Source organism: Salmo salar, chromosome ssa04 (assembly GCF_905237065.1).
Source record: "Salmo salar chromosome ssa04, Ssal_v3.1, whole genome shotgun sequence".
Classification (NCBI taxonomy): domain Eukaryota; kingdom Metazoa; phylum Chordata; class Actinopteri; order Salmoniformes; family Salmonidae; genus Salmo; species Salmo salar.
The window spans coordinates 49,055,224-49,075,906 of record NC_059445.1 but is presented as its reverse complement, the minus strand read 5'-3'; the positions used below and the strand labels follow the sequence as shown (position 1 = coordinate 49,075,906).

General features: G+C 43.8%; 1 long non-coding RNA gene across 1 annotated transcript; it reads left to right on the top strand.

The window, feature by feature from the left end:
- The first annotated feature begins 18,234 nt into the window (after positions 1 to 18,234).
- On the top strand, positions 18,235 to 19,096 carry LOC106603312 (uncharacterized). Its single transcript, XR_001328398.2, has 2 exons — positions 18,235 to 18,376; positions 18,737 to 19,096. It is a non-coding gene; the product is annotated as an uncharacterized lncRNA (long non-coding RNA).
- The last annotated feature ends 1,587 nt before the right edge of the window (positions 19,097 to 20,683 follow it).

The window sequence follows — 20,683 nt, the reverse complement described above, 5'->3', positions numbered from 1 at the left end:
GGTGGCAAAACCCTTGTTGGCAATCACAGAGGTCAGACGTTTCTTGTAGTTGGCCACCAGGTTTGCACACATCTCAGGAGGGATTTTTGTCCCACTCCTCTTTGCAGATCTTCTCCAAGTCATTAATGTTTCGAGGCTGACGTTTGGCAACTCGAACCTTCAGCTCCCTCCACAGATTTTCTATGGGATTAAGGTCTGGAGACTGGCTAGGCCACTCCAGGACCTTAATGTGCTTCTTCTTGAGCCACTGCTTTGTTGCCTTGGCCATGTGTTTTGGGTCATTGTTATGCTGGAATACCCATTCACGACCCATTTTCAATGCCCTGGCTGAGGGAAGGAGGTTCTCACCCAAGATTTGACGGTACATGGCCCCATCCATCATCCCTTTGATGCGGTGAAGTTGTCCTGTCCCCTTAGCAGAAAAACACCCCCAAAGCATAGCCTTCCCTGTGGCTCAGTTGGTAGAGCATGGTGTTTGCAACGCCAGCATGGTGTGTGCAACGCCAGGGTTGTGGGTTCGATTCCCACGGGGGGCCAGTACAAAATAAAAAAAATAATAATAAACAAAATAATGATAAAAAAAGAAATGCATGAAATGAAGTGTATTCATTACTGTAAGTTGCTCTGGATAAGAGTGTCTGCTAAATGACTAAAATGGAAATGTTTCCACCTCCATATTTGACAGTGGGGATGGGGGGTCATAGGCAACATTCCTCCTCCTCCTCCAAACATGGTGAGTTGAGTTGATGCCAAAGAGCTCCATTTTGGTCTCATCTGACCACAACACTTTCACCCAGTTGTCCTCTGAATCATTCAGATGTTCATTGGCAAACTTCAGACGGGCATGTATATGTGCTTTCTTGAGCAGGGGGACCTTGCGGGCGCTGCAGGATTTCAGTCCCTCACGGCGTAGTGTGTTACCAATTGTTTTCTTGGTGACTATGGTCCCAGCTGCCTTGAGATCATTGACAAGATCCTCCCGTGAAGTTCTGGGCTGATTCCTCAAGGTTCTCATGATCATTGCAACTCCACGAGGTGAGATCCTGCATGGAGCCCCAGGCCGAGGGAGACTGACAGTTCTTTTGTGTTTCTTCCATTTGCGAATAATCGCACCAACTGTTGTCACCTTCTCACCAAGCTGCTTGGCGATGGTCTTGTAGCCCATTCCAGCCTTGTGTAGGTCTACAGTCTTGTCCCTGACATCAACAGGGCTCTGGGCAGCCGAGTGGAAATGGAGGAAAACTCGCCTCCCTGCGGACCTGGCATCCTTTCACTCCCTCCTCTCTACATTTTCCTCTTCTGTCTCTGCTGCTAAAGCCACTTTCTACCACTCTAAACTCCAAGCATCTGCCTCTAACCCTAGGAAGCTCTTTGCTACCTTCTCCTCCCTCCTGAATCCTCCTCCCCCTCCCCCCCTCCTCCCTCTCTGCGGATGACTTCGTCAACCATTTTGAAAAGAAGGTTGACGACATCCGATCCTCGTTTGCTAAGTCAAACGACACCGCTGGTCCTGCTCACACTGCCCTACCCTGTGCTTTGACCTCTTTCTCCCCTCTCTCTCCAGATGAAATCTCGCGTCTTGTGACGGCCGGCCGCCCAACAACCTGCCCACTTGACCCTATCCCCTCCTCTCTTCTCCAGACCATTTCCGGAGACCTTCTCCCCTACCTCACCTCGCTCATCAACTCATCCTTGACCGCTGGCTACGTCCCTTCTGTCTTCAAGAGAGCGAGAGTTGCACCCCTTCTGAAAAAAACCTACACTCGATCCCTCCGATGTCAACAACTACAGACCAGTATCCCTTCTTTCCTTTCTCTCCAAAACTCTTGAACGTGCCGTCCTTGGCCAGCTCTCTTGCTATCTCTCTCAGAATGACCTTCTTGATCCTAATCAGTCAGGTTTCAAGACTGGGCATTCAACTGAGACTGCTCTTCTCTGTGTCACGGAGGCTCTCCGCACTGCTAAAGCTAACTCTCTCTCCTCTGCTCTCATCCTTCTAGACCTATCTGCTGCCTTTGATACCGTGAACAATCAGATCCTCCTCTCCACCCTCTCCGAGCTGGGCATCTCCGGCGCGGCCCACACTTGGATTGCGTCCTACCTGACAGGTCGCTCCTACCAGGTGGTGTGGCAAGAATCTGTCTCCGCACCACGTGCTCTCACCACTGGTGTCCCCCAGGGCTCTGTTCTAGGCCCACTCCTATTCTCGCTATACACCAAGTCACTTGGCTCTGTCATATCCTCACATGGTCTCTCATATCATTGCTATGCAGATGACACACAATTAATCTTCTCCTTTCCCCCTTCTGACAACCAGGTGGCGAATCGCATCTCTGCATGTCTGGCAGACATATCAGTGTGGATGACGGATCACCACCTCAAGCTGAACCTCGGCAAGACGGAGCTGCTCCTCCTCCCGGGGAAGGACTGCCCATTCCATGATCTCGTCATCACGGTTGACAACTCCCTTGTGTCCTCCTCCCAGAGTGCTAAGAGCCTCGGCGTGACCCTGGACAACACCCTGTCGTTCTCCACTAACATCAAGGCGGTGACCCGATCCTGTAGGTTCATGCTCTACAACATTCGCAGAGTACGACCCTGCCTCACACAGGAAGCGGCGCAGGTCCTAATCCAGGCACTTGTCATCTCCCGTCTGGATTACTGCAACTCGTTGTTGGCTGGGCTCCCTGCCTGTGCCATTAAACCCCTCCAACTCATCCAGAACGCCGCAGCCCGTCTGGTGTTCAACCTTCCCAAGTTCTCTCACGTCACCCCGCTCCTCCGCTCTCTCCACTGGCTTCCAGTCGAAGCTCGCATCCGCTACAAGACCATGGTGCTTGCCTACGGAGCTGTGAGGGGAACGGCACCTCCGTACCTTCAGGCTCTGATCAGGCCCTACACTCAAACAAGGGCACTGCGTTCATCCACCTCTGGCCTGCTCGCCTCCCTACCTCTGAGGAAGCACAGTTCCCGCTCAGCCCAGTCAAAACTGTTCGCTGCTCTGGCACCCCAATGGTGGAACAAGCTCCCTCACGACGCCAGGACAGCGGAGTCAATCACCACCTTCCGGAGACACCTGAAACCCCACCTCTTTAAGGAATACCTAGGATAGGATAAAGTAATCCTTCTAACCCCCCCCCCCCCCTTAAAAGATTTAGATGCACTATTGTAAAGTGGTTGTTCCACTGGATATTATAAGGTGAATGCACCAATTTGTAAGTCGCTCTGGATAAGAGCGTCTGCTAAATGACTTAAATGTAAATGTAAATTGGAGAGCTCTTTGGTCTTGACCATGGTGGAGAGTTTGGAATCTGACTTATTGATTGCTTCTGTGGACAGGTGTCTTTTATACAGGTAACAAGCTGAGATTAGGAGCACTCCCTTTAAGAGTGTACTCCTAATTTCAGCTCGTTACCTGTATAAAAGACACCTGGGAGCCAGAAATCTTTCTGATTGAGAGGGGGTCAAATACTTATTTCCCTCATTAAAATGCAAATAAATTTAGAACATTTTTGACATGCGTTTTTCTGGATTTGTTTGTTGTTATTCTGTCTCTCACTGTTCAAATAAACCTACCATTAAAATCATAGACTGATCATTTCTTTGTCAGTGCGCAAACGTACAAAATCAGCAGGGGATCAAATACTTTTTTCCCTCACTGTATCTCCCTTTTGATACGATAATTGATTTTTTTCAGACTTAACGATCCCAATAATTACAATTAACATTTTCTCCATATGTAGTAAAAATGCTCATTGAATGCATTCTCATCTTGATTTTAAATATATATGTTTTAAATAGTTGTTCTTAGAAAAATTGGGACATATTCTAATTGATAATGTATACAAACAATGTGATGCATTTTCTGAATGTTTATACAGTGCTTGGTATTCATCATAAAATGTGCAGTTTTGTCACAATGCCACAGATGTCTCAAGTTTTGAGGGCAGCGTGCAGAAGAGAAGTGTGGTCTTCATGGATGCATTCCGGTTTCAACTGTACCGGGCAGATGGCAGACAGCGTCGTGTGGGTGAGAGGTTTGCAGATGTCAACGTTGTGAACAGAGTGCCCCATGGTGGCGGTGGAGTTATGGTATGGGCAGAAATAAGTTACGGACAATGAATACAATCCCGGGGCCCATTGTCGTGTCATTCATCTGCCGCCATCACCTCATGTTTCAGCATGATAATGCACAGCCCCATGTTGCAAGGATCTGTACACAATTTCTGGAAGTTGAAAATATCCATGTTCTTCCATGGCCTGCATTCTCACCAGAAGTCACCCATTGAGCATGTTTGGGATGCTCTGGATCGACGTGTACGACAGTGTGTTCCAGTTCCCGCTATTATCCAGGAACTTTGCACAGCCATTGAAGAGGAGTGGGACAACATTTCCTCGGCCACAATCAATGGCCTGATCAATTCTGTGCGAAGGAGATGTGTTGCACAACTTTAAAAAAATTAGGCCCTAATGAATTAATTTCAATTGACTGATGTCTTTATATGAACTGTAACTCATTAAACCTTTACAATTGTTGCCTGTTGCGCTTGTCACGTGTGCTGATTACCTTCCCTATATATGTTACTCCCTTTGGTTCCGTCCCCAGGCGTCAATGTTTCTTTTTCATGTCTGTGTTTCTTGTTTTGGATTATGTTTATTAAAACACTCACTCCCTGAACTTGCTTCCCGACTCTCAACGCATATCATTACAGAATGACGCTTCACCTAAGGGAAGCATCAGGGAGTGTTTTTTTGTTTCGGTGGACATGACGTTGGGTCCAGGAGCCATTACAGGCTCTCATGCCTCCTGACAGATCGCCAGGCTTCCCTGCCTCTGCCGGTTCGTCACGCTCTCATGCCTCAGCCGGATCGCCAGGCTCCCCTGCTACAGCCGGCTCGTCGGACTTTCATGCCTTCACCAGATCGCCAGGCTCCCCTGCTTCCACCGGCTCATCAGGCTCTCATGCCTCAGCTGGATCGCCAGGCCCCCCTGCCTCAGCCGATCTGTCAGGTTCCTGCGCATCAGCAGGGGTGACCGGTCTGCTCCTGATTCCTGGGATCATCCCTTTGGTTGCCGTCCTGCGGCTGGAGCCGATATGCGCCGGGGAAGGGGTGCCGTCACGTATTCTCTCTCCGACGCTCTAGGTCACCATGCTCCCGTGTCTCAGCCGGACTCACAGGTTTCCCGCGCCTCAGCAGAGGTGACCGGTCCTTTTGGTCAGCGTCCTGCAGCTGGAACCGCACGTCAGGGAGGGGGTACTGTCAGTGTGCTCCCTCTCCGGCCTCTAGTTCACCAGGCTGCTCGGTATAGCACACACCTGTCACCATCGTTACGTGCACCTGCGCGTCGTCAGACTCACCTGGACTCCATCACTTCCCTGATTACCTTCCCTATATATGTCACTCCCTTTGGTTCCTTCCCCAGGCGTCATTGTTTCTGTTTCATGTCTGTGTGCTGTTAGTGTTGGTTTGGATTATGCTTTATTTTATTAACACTCACTCCCTGAACTTGCTTCCCGACTGTCAGCGCATATCGTTACAGCGCTTATATTTTTGTTCAGTGTATATTATATTACTTGCATGAATATCATGGTGCGGCCAGTTTATTATGTACACCACCCCATTCACAAAAATAGTTTTCTCCTACAGACAGCGAGTCACGTGGCCTTGGCTTGCTATTTAAAGCGGGCAGACAGGCATCCAGTTACTGTTGAGCGTGGTATGATCGTTGGTGCCAGGTGAGCCGATTCCAGTATCTGCCAATTCTTTCCCAGCAATATTGCCCATCTGTCTGTGTGGTGCGCACATTGGTCTATCGCTTTGAACACACTGACAGTGTCATTGTGCAAAATAGTACGCAGCATCATCTGGATATGTATACAACAAAAGTTCAACATTCACCTTCTGCTACCATTTCTGTCAAGCCGTCTACGCATACAGTTTGACGCATACGTTCGATAAATCCAACGTACAGTATGCACCACACCAGACGCTCTGCAACGCAATGCTGCCAGGCAAACACAGCGTTTCATTGAAAATTCATGTAATTCTGGTGTACCAAAATGCAATGTCGCTGTCGGTATGATCGAAGCGTTACACTTCATGTGTAGCCAGTTGATTTGATAAATGTTTTGTGTGTTGAAAGAAATTCTTTCCCCAAAACATTCTCAATTAAATGTTAACTGCAAAGTAGGCTTACCTGTCAGAGTAAGTATATAATTTGCACCTATTATTTGCAAACTTTGCTATGAAAGGAGCAGCAATAATACAGAACCATCGCTAGACTGTCTAGATCAGACCTGGGCAAAGGCCGGTCATGGGGCTGTATGTGGCCCACAACCTGATCAAATCAAATCAAATTTATTTATATAGCCCTTTATCTCAAAGTGCTGTACAGAAACCCAGCCTAAAACCCCAAACAGCAAGCAATGCAGGTGTAGAAGCACGGTGGCTAGGAAAAACTCCTTAGAAAGGCCAAAACCTAGGAAGAAACCTAGAGAGGAACCAGGCTATGAGGGGTGGCCAGTCCTCTTCTGGCTGTGCCGGGTGGAGATTATAACAGCACATGGCCTAGATGTTCAAATGTTCATAAATGACCAGCATTGTCAAATAATAATAATCATAGTAGTTGTCGAGGGTGCAACAAGTCAGCAACACAAGAGTAAGTGTCAGTTGGCTTTTTCATAGCCGATCTTTGAGAGTATCTCTACCGCTCCTGCTGTCTCTAGAGAGTTGAAAACAGCAGGTCTGGGACAGGTAGCACGTCCGGTGAATAGGTCAGGGTTCCAGCAGGTCTGGGACAACAGGTCTGGGACAGGTAGCACGTCCGGTGAACAGGTCAGGGTTCCATAGCTGCAGGCAGAACAGTTGGAACTGGAGCAGCAGCACGGCCAGGTGAACTGGGGACAGCAAGGAGTCATCAAGCCAGGTAGTCCTGAGGCATGGTCCTAGGGCTCAGGTCCTCCGTGGGAGAGAAAGAAAGAAAGTAAGAGAAAGAGAGAATTAGAGAGAGCATATTTAAATTCACACAGGACACCGGAAAAGACAAGAGAAATACTCCAGATGTGACAGACTGACCCTAGCCCCCCGACACAAACTACTGCAGCATAAATACTGGAGGCTGAGACAGGAGGGGTCAGGAGACACTGTGGCCCCATCCGATGAAACCCCCGGACAGGGCCAAACAGGTAGGATATAACCCCACCCACTTTACCAAAGCACAGCCTCCACACCACTGGAGGGATATCTCCAACCACCAACATACCATCCCGGGACAAGGCCGAGTATAGCCCACAAAGATCTCCGCCACGGCACAGCCCAAGGGGGGGCACCAACACAGACAGGAAGACCACGTCAGTGACTCAACCCACTCAAGTGACGCACCCCTCCCAGGGACGGCATGGAAGAACACCAGTAAGCCAGTGACTCAGCCCCCGTAACAGGGGTAGAGGCAGAGAATCCCAGTGGAAAGAGGGGAAACTGGCCAGGCAGAGACAGCAAGGGCGGTTCGTTGCTCCAGCCTTTCCGTTCACCTTCACACCCCTGGGCCAGACTACACTTAATCATAGGACCTACTGAAGAGATATGTCTTCAGTAAAGACAAAGGTTGAGACTGAGTCTGCGTCTCTCACATGGGTAGGCAGACTATTCCATAAAAATGGAGCTCTATAGGAGAAAGCCCTGCCTCCAGCTGTTTGCTTAGAAATTCTAGGAACAATTAGGAGGCCCGCGTCTTGTGACCGTAGCGTACGTGTAGGTATGTACGGCAGGACCAAATCAGAAAGATAGGTAGGAGCAAGCCCATGTAATGCTTTGTAGGTTAGCAGTAAAACCTTGAAATCAGCCCTTGCCTTAACAGGAAGCCAGTGTAGGGAGGCTAACACTGGAGTAATATGATCACATTTTTTGGTACTAGTCAGGATTCTAGCAGCCGTATTTAGCACTAACTGAAGTTTATTTAGTGCTTTATCCGGGTAGCCGGAAAGTAGAGCATTGCAGTAGTCTAACCTAGAAGTTACAAAGGCATGGATTAATTTTTCTGCGTCATTTTTGGACAGAAAGTTTCTGATTTTTGCAATGTTACGTAGATGGAAAAAAGCTGTCCTTGAAACAGTCTTGATATGTTCTTCAAAAGAGAGATCAGGATCCAGAGTAACGCCGAGGTCCTTCACAGTTTTATTTGAGACGACTGTACAACCATCCAGATTAATTGTCAGATTCAACAGAAGATCTCTTTGTTTCTTGGGACCTAAAACAAGCATCTCTGTTTTGTCCGAGTTTAAGAGTAGAAAGTTTGCAGCCATCCACTTCCTTATGTCTGAGACAGGCTTCTAGCGAGGGCAATTTTGGGGCTTCACCATGTTTCATTGAAATGTACAGCTGTGTGTCATCCGCATAGCAGTGAAATCCAATCTGATCCAATACGGCCCACAGAATCATGCTCAGATCACATAAAGAATTTCCGATAGTAACGTTTTGATAAACGTATGTTATTCAAATTAAAGCCAAATGAATACTCGCCTTTGTGTAATGATTTAACTCCCACCGCTTGTGGGCAGTGGCGGTTCTAGACCATTTCAACTGGGGGGGCCAAGCTGGGGCCAGTTGTACTGTTAGAGGGGCCAGTTACATTAGACGTTATTGTTGTCATATCGTTTTCTTCACTGCATTGCAGGCATTAGCAGGCAAAAGACCATGTTCATAATCATTCAACAATTTATTTGCATTTTCTGTCTAATAACGGATGTAAAAAAAAAGAGTGATGTAAAGATGATTTCATACTCCACATTTAGGGGGCCCACAAGGGGGTCAAAATTGTTGTCACAGGGGCACTGGCCCCCCCTGCCCCCCCCCAGAACCGCTAGTGCTTGTGAGAGATTTATTTTGAAGGCATGTATAAATAACAACTGCACGAGGACAGACAGTGACTGACAAGCTGACACACGTCACAGTTACAAATAGTAGCTAGCAAGAAACTGCGCAAAAATGTGTTTTTCAAAGATTTCAAAGAAAAGGAAAGTAGACGATGAATGTAGGGTGTTCCAGCAAGAGTGGACATCGAAATATTTCTTTGAGGTATCAGTGAAAGCTGTGTGCTTAGTGTGCAAAGAGAGCATCACTGTCTTGAAAGACTACAACTTGTCCCGACACTTCCAGACAGCATGTAGAGAAATATAGGAATATGTCTTCTAAGCAGAAGGCAAGTGTATTGAAAGAGTTGCTTTCTCAGCTGCAAGAGCAGCAAGGACTTTTCACAAAACTGCATTCAGCAAATGACGGAATTGCGAGAGCTGGCTATGTACTGTCCCACAAAATTGATAAACATAGCAAGCCATTCGCTGACTCTGCACCAATAATTTGCCCTGACAAGAAAGAGCTGTTTGAAAATGTTTCCATGTCAAGACGAACAGTGACACGGCATGTTGAGGACATCGCAGGGAATATGGAACAACAGCTGAAAGACAAGGTAAAGGATTTCACCTATTTCTCCTTGGCCCTGGATGAGAGCAGTGATGCACGTGACAAGGCGCAGTTGTTGATATTCTTACGAGGCATAACCCCAGACGTTGAAATTACAGAGGAGCTTACTTCAGTGCAGTCAATGAAGAGGGTCATGCAGATCTGTGAAAGGGCAGTGTGGCGTGCAATAGAGATTTCATCATCTATGGATCTGTTTGTGCGGTATCCAACAGTGAGAGAAATTGGAGTGGGTCTAGGGTTTCTGGAATAATGGTGTTGATGTGAGCCATGACCCACTTTTCAAAGCATTTCATGGCTACAGATGTGAGTGCTACGGGTCGGTAGTCATTTAGGAAGGTTACCTTAGTGTTCTTGGGCACAGGGACTATGGTGGTCTGCTTGAAACACTATGCTAGTCTGCTTGAAATATTGGACTCAGACAGGGAGAGGTTGAAAATGTTAGTGAAGATACTTGCCAGTTGGTCAGCGCATGCTCGGAGAACACGTCCTGGTAATCCATCTGGCCCAGCGGCCTTGTGACTGTTGACCTGTTTAAAGGTCTTACTCACATCGGCTGCAGAGAGCGTGATCACACAGTCGTCCAGAACAGCTGATGCTCTCATTCTTGTTTCAGTGTTATTTGCCTTGAAGTGAGCATAGAAGTCATTTAGCTCGTCTTGTAGGCTCTTGTCACTGGGCAGCTCTCGGCTGTGCTTCCCTTTGTAGTCTACAATAGTTTGCAAGCCCTGCCACATCCGACGAGCGTCGGAGCCAGTGTAGTACGATTCGATCTTACTCCTGTATTGTTTGATGGTTCGTCAAAGGGCATAGCAGGATTTCTTATAAGCTTCCTGGTTAGAGTCCCGCTCCTTGAAAGCGGTAGCTCTACCCTTTAGCTCAATACTAATGTTGCCTGTAATCTATGGCTTCTGGTTGGGGTATATACGTACAGTCACAGTGGGGACGATGTCCTCGATGCACTTATTGATTAAGTCAGTGACTGATGTGATGTACTCCGAAAATGCCATCGGAAGAATCCCGGAAGATATTCCAGTCTGTGCTAGCAAAACAGTCCTGTAGTTTAGCATCTGCTTCATCTGACCACTTTTTTATAGAGCGAGTCAGGATAGAATTATGGTCAGATTTTCCAAATGGAGAGCGAGGGAGAGCTTTATATGTGTCTTTGCGTATGGAGTAAAGGTGGTCTAGAATTGTTTTCCCTCTGGTTGCACATTGAACATGCTGGTAGAAATGAGGTAAAACAGATTTAAGTTTCCCTGCATTAAAGTCTCCGGCCACTAGGAGCGCCGCCTCTGGATGAGCGTTTTCCTGTTTGCTTATGGCGGTATACAGCTCATTGAGTGCGGTTTTAGTGCCAGCATCGGTCTGTGGTGGTATGTAGACAGCTACGAAAAATACAGATGAAAACTCTCTAGGTAGATAGTGTGGTGAACAGACATGTTCAGTGATGAAATATAACAAGTCAAGGCACAGATCATCTCTTACTGACTCTCACCTCTCAGCAATCCTGCGAATAGTGACATCAGAAACTATACCTGACTTCACTGCTCTAGTCAATGCCCATCAGAGACTTCACTCCTCACACTGATTGAATAGTTTAAATGTAATGTCGAGCTCTCTCTCTTTCTTGTGTTTTTGTACATACCCGCTAACAAGAGTTCTGTCCGTGGTGCTGAATGCACAGTGTACTTTTCCCTCTGTGTAGTTCATTGCATGTTTAATAATGAAAATACCTACCAAAAGGAGAACGTTGATGTGGTTTATTTCTGTGCATGTTAAAAAAGTAAAATAAGTAGCAAATCTGGACGTGATTTACAGTAGACACAGTTGAAGTCGGAAGTTTACATACACTTGGGTTGGAGTCATTAAAACTCGTTTTTCAACCACTCCACAAATTTCTTGTTAACAAACTATAGTTTTGGCAAGTTGGTTAGGATATCTATTTTGTGCATGACATGTCATTTTTCCAACAATTGTTTACAGACAGATTATTTCACTTATAATTCACTGTATCACAATTCCAGTGGGTCAGAAGTTTACATACACTAAATTGACTGTGCCTTTAAACAGCTTGGAATATTCCAGAAAATTATGTCATGGCTTTAGAAGCTTCTGATAGGCTAATTTACATAATTTGAGTCAATTGGAGGTGTACCTGTGGATGTATTTCTAGGCCTACCTTCAAACTCAGTGCCTCTTTGCTTGACATCATGAGAAAATAAAAATAAATCAACCAAGATTTCAGAAAAAGAATTGTAGACCTCCACATATCTGGTTCATCTTTGGGAGCAATTTGCAAACACTTGAAGGTACCACGTTCATCTGTACAAACAATTGTACGCAAGTATAAACACCATGGGACCATGCAGCCGTCATACCACTTAGGAAGGAGACGCGTTCTGTCTCCTAGAGATGAACGTACTTTGGTGCGAAAAGTGCAAATCAATCCCAGAACAACAGCAAAGGACCTTGTGAAGATGCTGGAGGAAACAGGTACAAAAGTATCTATATCCACAGTAAAACAAGTCCTATATCGACATAACCTGAAAGGCCTCTCAGCAAGGAAGAAGCCACTGCTCCAAAACCGTCTGAGTTTAAATGTATTTGGCTAAGGTGTATGTAAACTTCCGACTTCAACTGTATCTGTCAACACAGTCATACTCATTATGTATAACCCTGTAATTTGATTCTGGCCCGCAATGGCAAAAATACGTTCTATTGACGCCTTCCATGGAAAATTGCCCAGGCCTGGTCTAGATGCACAATTAAAGGGCCAGATACACAAATAAAGGAAATTGCCCTAAAAAAAATCTACATTTGTTTTTCTTCCAGACCAAAAAAGAATGTTCTTCTGATGTGATTTAAGATTTGACATGGACTCAGAACATTCAATTTGGTTGTTTCTCTATGAACAATTGTAATTTTGAGAGTGAAGAACAAAATCTAAAACCAGAAAAAAGAAAACTGAGAAAGCTATTTGGTAAGAGTTGTTTATTAACCATTATTTAACTAAGTATATTGACAGAAAACAGTGCACTACTTTCTCTTGTAGGCTACACTAAGGACCAGGGGAAGAGTTGCAGGGGAGAGGAGAAAATAACAATGTGCCTATTTGAAAGCTGGGAAATAAATTGTAGCTCATGACATGTATTTTTTTTTTTAAAAGCAGCTCTCATGCTAGAAAAGGTTGGAGACCCCTGGTCTAGGGTTTACCAAGACTGGTGTTACAAACTAAAAACATATAGGCAGCAGCAGTCCTGTGTGCGTAAACAGCTCGTTGATAAGAGGCCGAAGGAGAATGGCAAGAATCGTGCAAGCTAACTGGCGGGCCACAACAGGCAAATCGGGGTGCAGTACTACAGTGGTGTGTAGAACGGCATCTTGGAATACACAACTCATCAGTCCTTGTCACAGATGGGCTATTGCAGCAGACGACTACGTTGGGTTCCACTCCTATCAGCTCAAACCAAGAAGAAGCAGCTCTAGTGGGCATCTGATCACCAACACTAGACAATTGAGGAGTGGAAAAACATTGCCTGGTCTGACAAATCCTTGCTGATGCTGAATCAGGATTTGGCGTACAGTAGCATGAGTCCATGGCCCAATCCTGCCTGGTGGAGGTGTAATGGTGTGTGGAATGTTTTCCTGGCACACGTTAGGTCCCTTGATACCAATTGAGCAACGTTTCCATGGCCTGAAGAATTCAGGCTGTTCTGGAGGCAAAGGGGGGTCTGACCGGTACTAGATGGGTGTACCTAATACATTGAGTGTATGTTCATGTCATTGTCACCAATCACCTGCAATCAATTCAATCAACGGCAATCAATTCAATTCAGATGCTAACTAGCTATGCTAACCATAATATAGAGTTACAGTATCTAGTTAGCATGCTAGATAGCCCGACTGCGAACAATACATCCAAAGTAAAGTGTTTGCAACAATAACAGTCGAGTTTCATCTTCGCGACTGTCTTGAACCACAGTCCAAGCAACATATAATAAGTTATGTTCATGTAATTGTCACCAAGTAATTGCAATACACTCAAACATAATTCGAATTTAGACGCTAACTAGCTAAGGTAACCATAACAGAGTTACTGTATCTACTTAGGGAGAGGCTATATGGACACGTCCGCTGCCCAAATTGATAAACATATGTCAGATTGAGAGTCGAGTGGAGATGAATGGATTTGGTTCAGTCAGTTCTTCCGTCAGTCATCCTGATAAGCCTAGTTTATGCTGGCTTGCGGGCAACAACAGCAGGCAATGCGCTAGTTACAACTTGTAAAAGAAAGTTATGTTTATTTCAATGGGCATAACTTGAACATGGATAACATCTGGATTTCACCTGGACATATGAATTAGCTAATGTTGGTGCTGGTGTGAATGACCAGTGTGCAACGGTGTTGTATGGAGGTGCTTCCCCTGGTGCTTTCCACTGGGCAGCAGTTGCTTCACCGGGCAGATGTATCACGTCGTTGACAGTAGCTAACGTGGCCAATTTGTTCCATCCCACTTGATTATATTTTGAGTAGAATAAAAGCCTACACAAGAAATAACTTGTAATATTGGTAGTAAATAAACATCTGGATGTCCCTGTGATAGTCTACTGCTCAACGGGGAGAGTTTGCTGACATATGGAATTGTTTTAAGATGGTCATACCATGGATCATTTATCTGTTTGATTTTGAATTTTAGGGCCCCTTTGGTATAATTTTTGGGGGAATAAAATTTGGCCTTTACTTCTATAGCCCAGATTTGTTATTTTATTTTTTACCTTTTATTTAACTGGTTAAGTCAGTTAAGAACAAATTCTATTTACAATGACGACCTACACCGGCCAAACCCAGACGACGCTGGGCCAATTGTGCGCCGCCCTATGGGACTCCCAATCACGGCCGGTAATGATACAGCCTGGAAATGAACCACGTTGTCTGTAGTGACGCCTCAAGCACTGAGATGCAGTGCCTTAGACCTCTGCGCCACTGAGTATTTGAGTATCACATTCATAAATGGCAAAACAGACAGTTAAATGATAAGAAACACAGTTTTAAAGTGTCTGTCCTATATTTAGGAGATATAAGAAAGGAAATATATACAGCTCTGGAAAAAAATTAAGAGACCACTGCAAAGTTATCAGTTTCTCTGGTTTTACTATTTATAGGTATGCTGGGTAAAATGAAAATGTTGGTTTTATTCTATAAACTACTGACATTTCTCCCAAATTCCCAATAAAAATATTGTCATTTAGAGCATTTCTTTGCAGAAAATCACAACTGGTCAAAATAACAAAAAAGAGCGGTGTTGTCAGACCTCGAATAATGCAAAGAAAATAAGTTCATTTTCGGAAGTGCGACATAGGCTGATGCGGTGGATTGAGACGCATCCAACGTGAAAAAGATCTCTAGTTTAAACTGACTGGTGCGTCAATCGACTCTAGTGGGTTATTGTAGTGATTTTCACAAAAAATGTACAACTACGACATTAACGTCTACCAGTTTTATATAAAAGAAAATACTAACCATTACTGAATGATTCTGAAAAGTGTCGCTTTAGTTTCTAGCTACAAGCATAATCAAACTACATGGGGAGGGCTCATGAGAACGACTGACTGAACTGAATCCGTTCGTCTTAACTCAACTCACTGCACGACATACAAAATACACATTTTTGCCACCAGGCGTGTCCATGAAGCCTCTCCATTCTAGTTATCATGCTAGCTAGTCCGACTGCAACATTCAAAACAATAGTGCTTGCACTAATAACAGCCAAGTTTCATCTTAGAGACTCAAACAACGTCTAGGTCTGTTAGAAGAACACAACATTTATTATGAAATGTACATGCGAGTCGGAATTCTAGTCTCTCAGCCTGTTTAATTGCCTTTGGTGCTCACGTTAGCATTGCTAGCTAGCTAAGTAGCTAAACTGGCTGCATCTGAAATAAAGTGTTTTCAATGATACCAGACAAATACAACCACAGCGACTGTCCAAGCAACCATCCAACAACATTGAAGGCCTATTGGAACTAATAAAAAGCATGACATTTACAAGTATTTCAATATGAAAATATAGGCTATTTGGGAAAGGACACAATTGCTGCCGGAGCTGCAACTTCGGTGGGAGTGGTTTTGCCGAATGGAATCATGGTAGTTTGAGCCTTGAACAACAGAAAAATATTGGAGCAAGCTGACTATAAATATCATAGGTTTAAAAATATTTACAGATGTTATTAGACAAAGACAACCAGAGAAACATATAGCAGGGAGTTGATCAGAAAACTACAGACGGGTTATATAGTTAGCTGTAAATGACTGTCCAAATTTCTTGTTAGTCATCTCAGGGATCCTACTTGAAAATGTCACAGAGAAGCAATTTCTGGTTTTGCTCATCACTAAGCAGTCAATAGAAATGAAATCCTAAAATTACACTAAAATGGTGTAGGACATCACTAAATACTTTATAACAACCCAAATGTTAAAAGTGTAGGCGTTGTCCTTTAAGTATTTACTTCAACCAAACAGTGTTTTAAGAGAGGGAAGTGAATGTTCTGAGGAAGTGTTTTTTCTTTTAGATGTTAACTGACTGTTCGCACTCACACACCCTGTGAAATGTAGCTGTGAATTTATTTATGTATCTCTGACACATTAAAACCTACAAATGTTATAAGTTAAAAAGCAGGCAACTGAAAGATACTACAGTAGAAGCTGCTAAGCTGTGCCTGACTACACATTCATTTTGACAGTTATATGATTGCGGTACCATTGATTTAAAAAATCACCAGGATAATAAGCAGGGTAATTCTGTAGCTATTGTGGCCTTCTATGGTTCAATATGCAGTGCAATCGAAAAGTAATTTTCACATTTTGTTACGTTACAGCTTTATTCTAAAATGGATATAGAAAATACACACAATACCCCATAATTACAAAGCAAAAACAGGTTTTTAGACTGTTTTGCAAATGTATTAAAAATAAAATCTGAAGTATTACATTTACATAAGTATTCAGGGGGCTCCTGAGTGGCGCAGCGGTCTAAGGCACTGCATCACAGTGCTAGAGGTGCCACTGCAGACACCCTGGTTTGAATCCAGGCTGTATCACAACCGGCTGTGATTGGGAGTCCCATAGGGCGGCGCACAATTGGCCCAGCATCGTCCGGATTTGGCTGGTGTAGGCCATCATTGTAAATAAGAATTTGTTCTTAACTGACTTGCCTAGTTAAATAAAGGTTAAATATAAAATTCATACCCTTTAGTCAATGGTGGTCACACCAGTTACTGACTGGTTTTCTGAACCACGCCTCTAAAGGTATCTGTGACCAACAGATGCATATCTGTATTCCCAGTCATGTGAAATCCATAGATTAGGGCCTATTGATTGTATTTCAATTGACTGGCTTTTACAAACTGTAACTCAATAAAATCTTTAAAAATGTTGCATGTTGTGCTTATATTTTTGTTCAGTGTATATTATATTACTTGCATGAATGTCATGGTACGGCCAGTTTATTATGTACACCACCCTACAGACAGCGAGTTACGTGGCCGTGGCTTGCTATACGGTATACTGAACACAATTAATATAAAACGCAACAAGCAACAATTGCGACAACTTTTTCCCATGACTGGGCAGGGGCACAGCCATGGGTGAGCTTTGGAGGGCAGGCTCACCCACTTGGGAGCCAGGCCCAACCGATCAGAATCTGTTTTTCCGTGCAAAAGGCCTTTATTACAGAGAAATACTCAGTTTCATCAGCTGTCTGGGTGGCTTGTCTCAGATGATCCCACAGGTGGAGATGCTGGATGTGGAGGTCCTGGGCTGCCGTGGTTACATGTGGTCTACGGATGTGAGGCCGATTGGACGTACTGCCAAATTCTCTAAAAACACGTTGGAGGCAGCTTATGGTAGAGAAATTAACATTCCTGCAGTTAGTATGCCAATTGCACGCTCCCTCAAAACTTGAGACATATGTGGCATTGTGTTGTGTGGCAAAAATCCACATTTTAGAGTGGCCTTTTATTGTCCCCAGCACAAGGTGCACCTGTGTAATGATCACACTGTTCAATCAACTTCTTGATATGCCACACCTGTCAGGTGGAGGGGTTATCTTGGCAAAGGAGAAATGCTCACTAACGGGGCTGTAAACAAATTTGTGACCACAATTTAAGAGAAATAAGTTTCTTGAACGTATGGAGCATTTCTGGGATCTTTTATTTCAGCTCATGAAACATGGGACCAACACTTTACATGTTGTGTTCATATTTGTGTTTAGTATAATTAAGTACCAAGAAAATTACTTGTGTTGTGTTGAATCTGATATGGCTGACATGTTGACACAAACACGACCCACACTCTATCACCAGGGTATTGAGTCCCTGTAATGTTATTGCATTGCATTGACAAATAGTACTTCAATGACTGCAAACGAATAAGCAATCTATTGTTTGTCACAATATCTGTGGTCTGAACAGTGAACACAGGAGAATGAAAATCATAAACAGTGTGCTTTTACTTTCATCAAGAGATAATTCACTTTCCACGCTATATGCATGGATCTCTGAAACTGAATTGACAAAGTGACTGAAATAATGGAATACTTTGTCAAACTATGCAATTGGCCTTAACTAAATTTCAAACTGCCAACTGAAGCGTTTCACAACCATGACATGTTGTCACTTTGGTTTCAGATATTTCCTGCTAGCTAGCCTTGCCGCTATCTTCCTCATTTTAGCTTCCTCTTTGTGTCAAGGCTTAGTTATTAACGATCAGATGTTTTGTCAGATGCACAGTATCATCAGCGTCTCTGTCCCTGTTTGGTCAAAGGAGAGAACTCGACGAAGGAATCATTGGGGCATGCACTATACATCCACCTTTTCAACTAGAGGTCCGATCACAAAGGTATGACATGATATTGTTTCATGGTTTTATTGATAATTCATTCAATTGACATAACAAATCTGTACAACTTTGGAATACATCGTATAGTATAATGTATTGATATTTCCAAACGTAATGAGTCTTGGTTATTGTTTCTATTGGATTTGTGGTTTCACCAAAAATATCAATGGAACTGTTATCTACCCTAAACAAACATTTGATAGTGGAGGTCCTGGATACTCCACTGGTTACAGTAAAGTACACCAAAACAAAAAAGGTAATCAGGACAAAACATCACCAGGAGCCTGTTGGTAAATGTTTGGTCAGGGAATATTTTAATGTTTAAACATTACACAAATGTCCATTATTTCCTTACTACAGGCTCATCATCTGCAACTGTGAGAGAAGGCCCCCCACTTAGTGTATTTGACAAGCTGAGTTGGACACTCAGTATGACAGGGTGTCAGTTTGTCAAATACCCCAAGTGAGGGGTCACTTGTCTGCTGAGCATCTCCCACCAGACTGACTTCAAAGAAGATCACTTCATAAACTTTCAAGTGACTTTCACTGTTACCCCGTTAGACTTTCTCAGGCAAAACATTTGATTGTGTGATAGTGTACATGATCCTGCACGGTCACTAATGTCTCATGTATTCGTGTGAGTTTGTATGATGACACTTGGTACACTGTGTAACAAATGTGTGTGTCCCTGTATTAAATACTGCATAAGAACTGGGTAAACTTGAGGTTCCTAGCATATGTAAAGACGATGTGTTTAGACAAATACGTAGAAATGGAATAGAGATAACTTTTCATCAGGTTTCTAATACACTTTTTGTAGGCCTAAATTAAGTACATAAGGGTGACTGACCCACTACCAATGTCAAGTAATCACTGGGTGACACACTGGCACGGCGAGCGATGGCACATTGCTCTACAATGCTCAGCACAAATTGGTTATCATGGAAGAAATTAAAGGAGAGTTTCTTCTAATATGAAACACAACGTTGCTTTCAATTAACGGAGATATAGAGCAGTTGGAGATATATCACTTATTTATAGGGCGGCAGGTATCCTACGATTAGAGCCTTAGACCTGAGCCAACGAGGTGAAAATTCTGTCGACGTGCCCTTGAGCAAGGCACTTAACCCTAAATGCTCCAGGGCTGCTTTTGATAATGGCAGACCTTGGCTGTGACCACACTCTGAGGGAGTCTCATGGACAGATGGTATATGCACATTTACAATTCACACATGCTTATTAACGTGTGAAATAGGACAAATATAAGCACACACCAAATTATTATTTATCTTGCAATCTATGCTTTTACAAGGCCTATTATTATGTTCAATAACCTGCCTTTGGATAATTCTGTAAAATACCACCCTTTATCTGTCAGACCCACATGCCTTCCTGTGCTCACAAAGCCACATGCGCTTGAGTAAGAGCGGATATCTGTACCATCTTGTGATTAGATAGCAGTGTTTGACTCACATACTGCATAGCAACGGCAACAGATCGATTGACTGATTTATTGGGCAAAAAGATGCAACCCAGGGGATAACACATTAAAGCAAAATGAACTTGTTTCCAACGTGGTCCCTGATGGAATATACAAAATGCAGATAAAAAAAATTGTAATCCCTACAGTACGTGGAACTATCTATCACCCATCATTATCATTTGTCATCAACACTGAATATCATTGTAATCTACCGACATGGTACCAAAACAACCCAGTATCACTACACTGTGCACTGAGTGTACAAAACATTATGAACACAATCAGTGTAGATGAAGGGAAGGAGACAGGTTGAAGAAGGATTTTTAAGCCTTGAGACAATTGAGACTTGGATTGTGTATGGGTGCCATTCATAGGGTGAATGGGCAAGAAAAATATAAGTGCCTTTGAGCAGGGTATGGTGGTAGATGCCAGGCTCACCGGATTGTGTCAAGAACTGTAATGCTGCTGGGTTTTTCACACCCAACAGTTTCCCATGTGTATCAAGAATGGTCCACCACCCAAAGGACATCAAGCCAACTTGTGGAACGCTTTCAACATCTTGTAGTGTCCATTCCCCGACTAATTGAAGCTGTTCTGAGGAATCCTGTGTGAACTAGGGCTTTACTACTCCTGTATGAGAGGAAAAAACATTAAACAAAACCAAATATGGGACTGAGTCACAAAATTCAACAACCAAGACTTTACTCATTATAGCTTATTCAGTCATTATCATAATTTCACTTTAAATGGGAATAGTGTTGCTTGCCACATTGTGATAAAGAAGCAGATGCATTCTGTCACATGTTTGTTTATTATTAATTTGT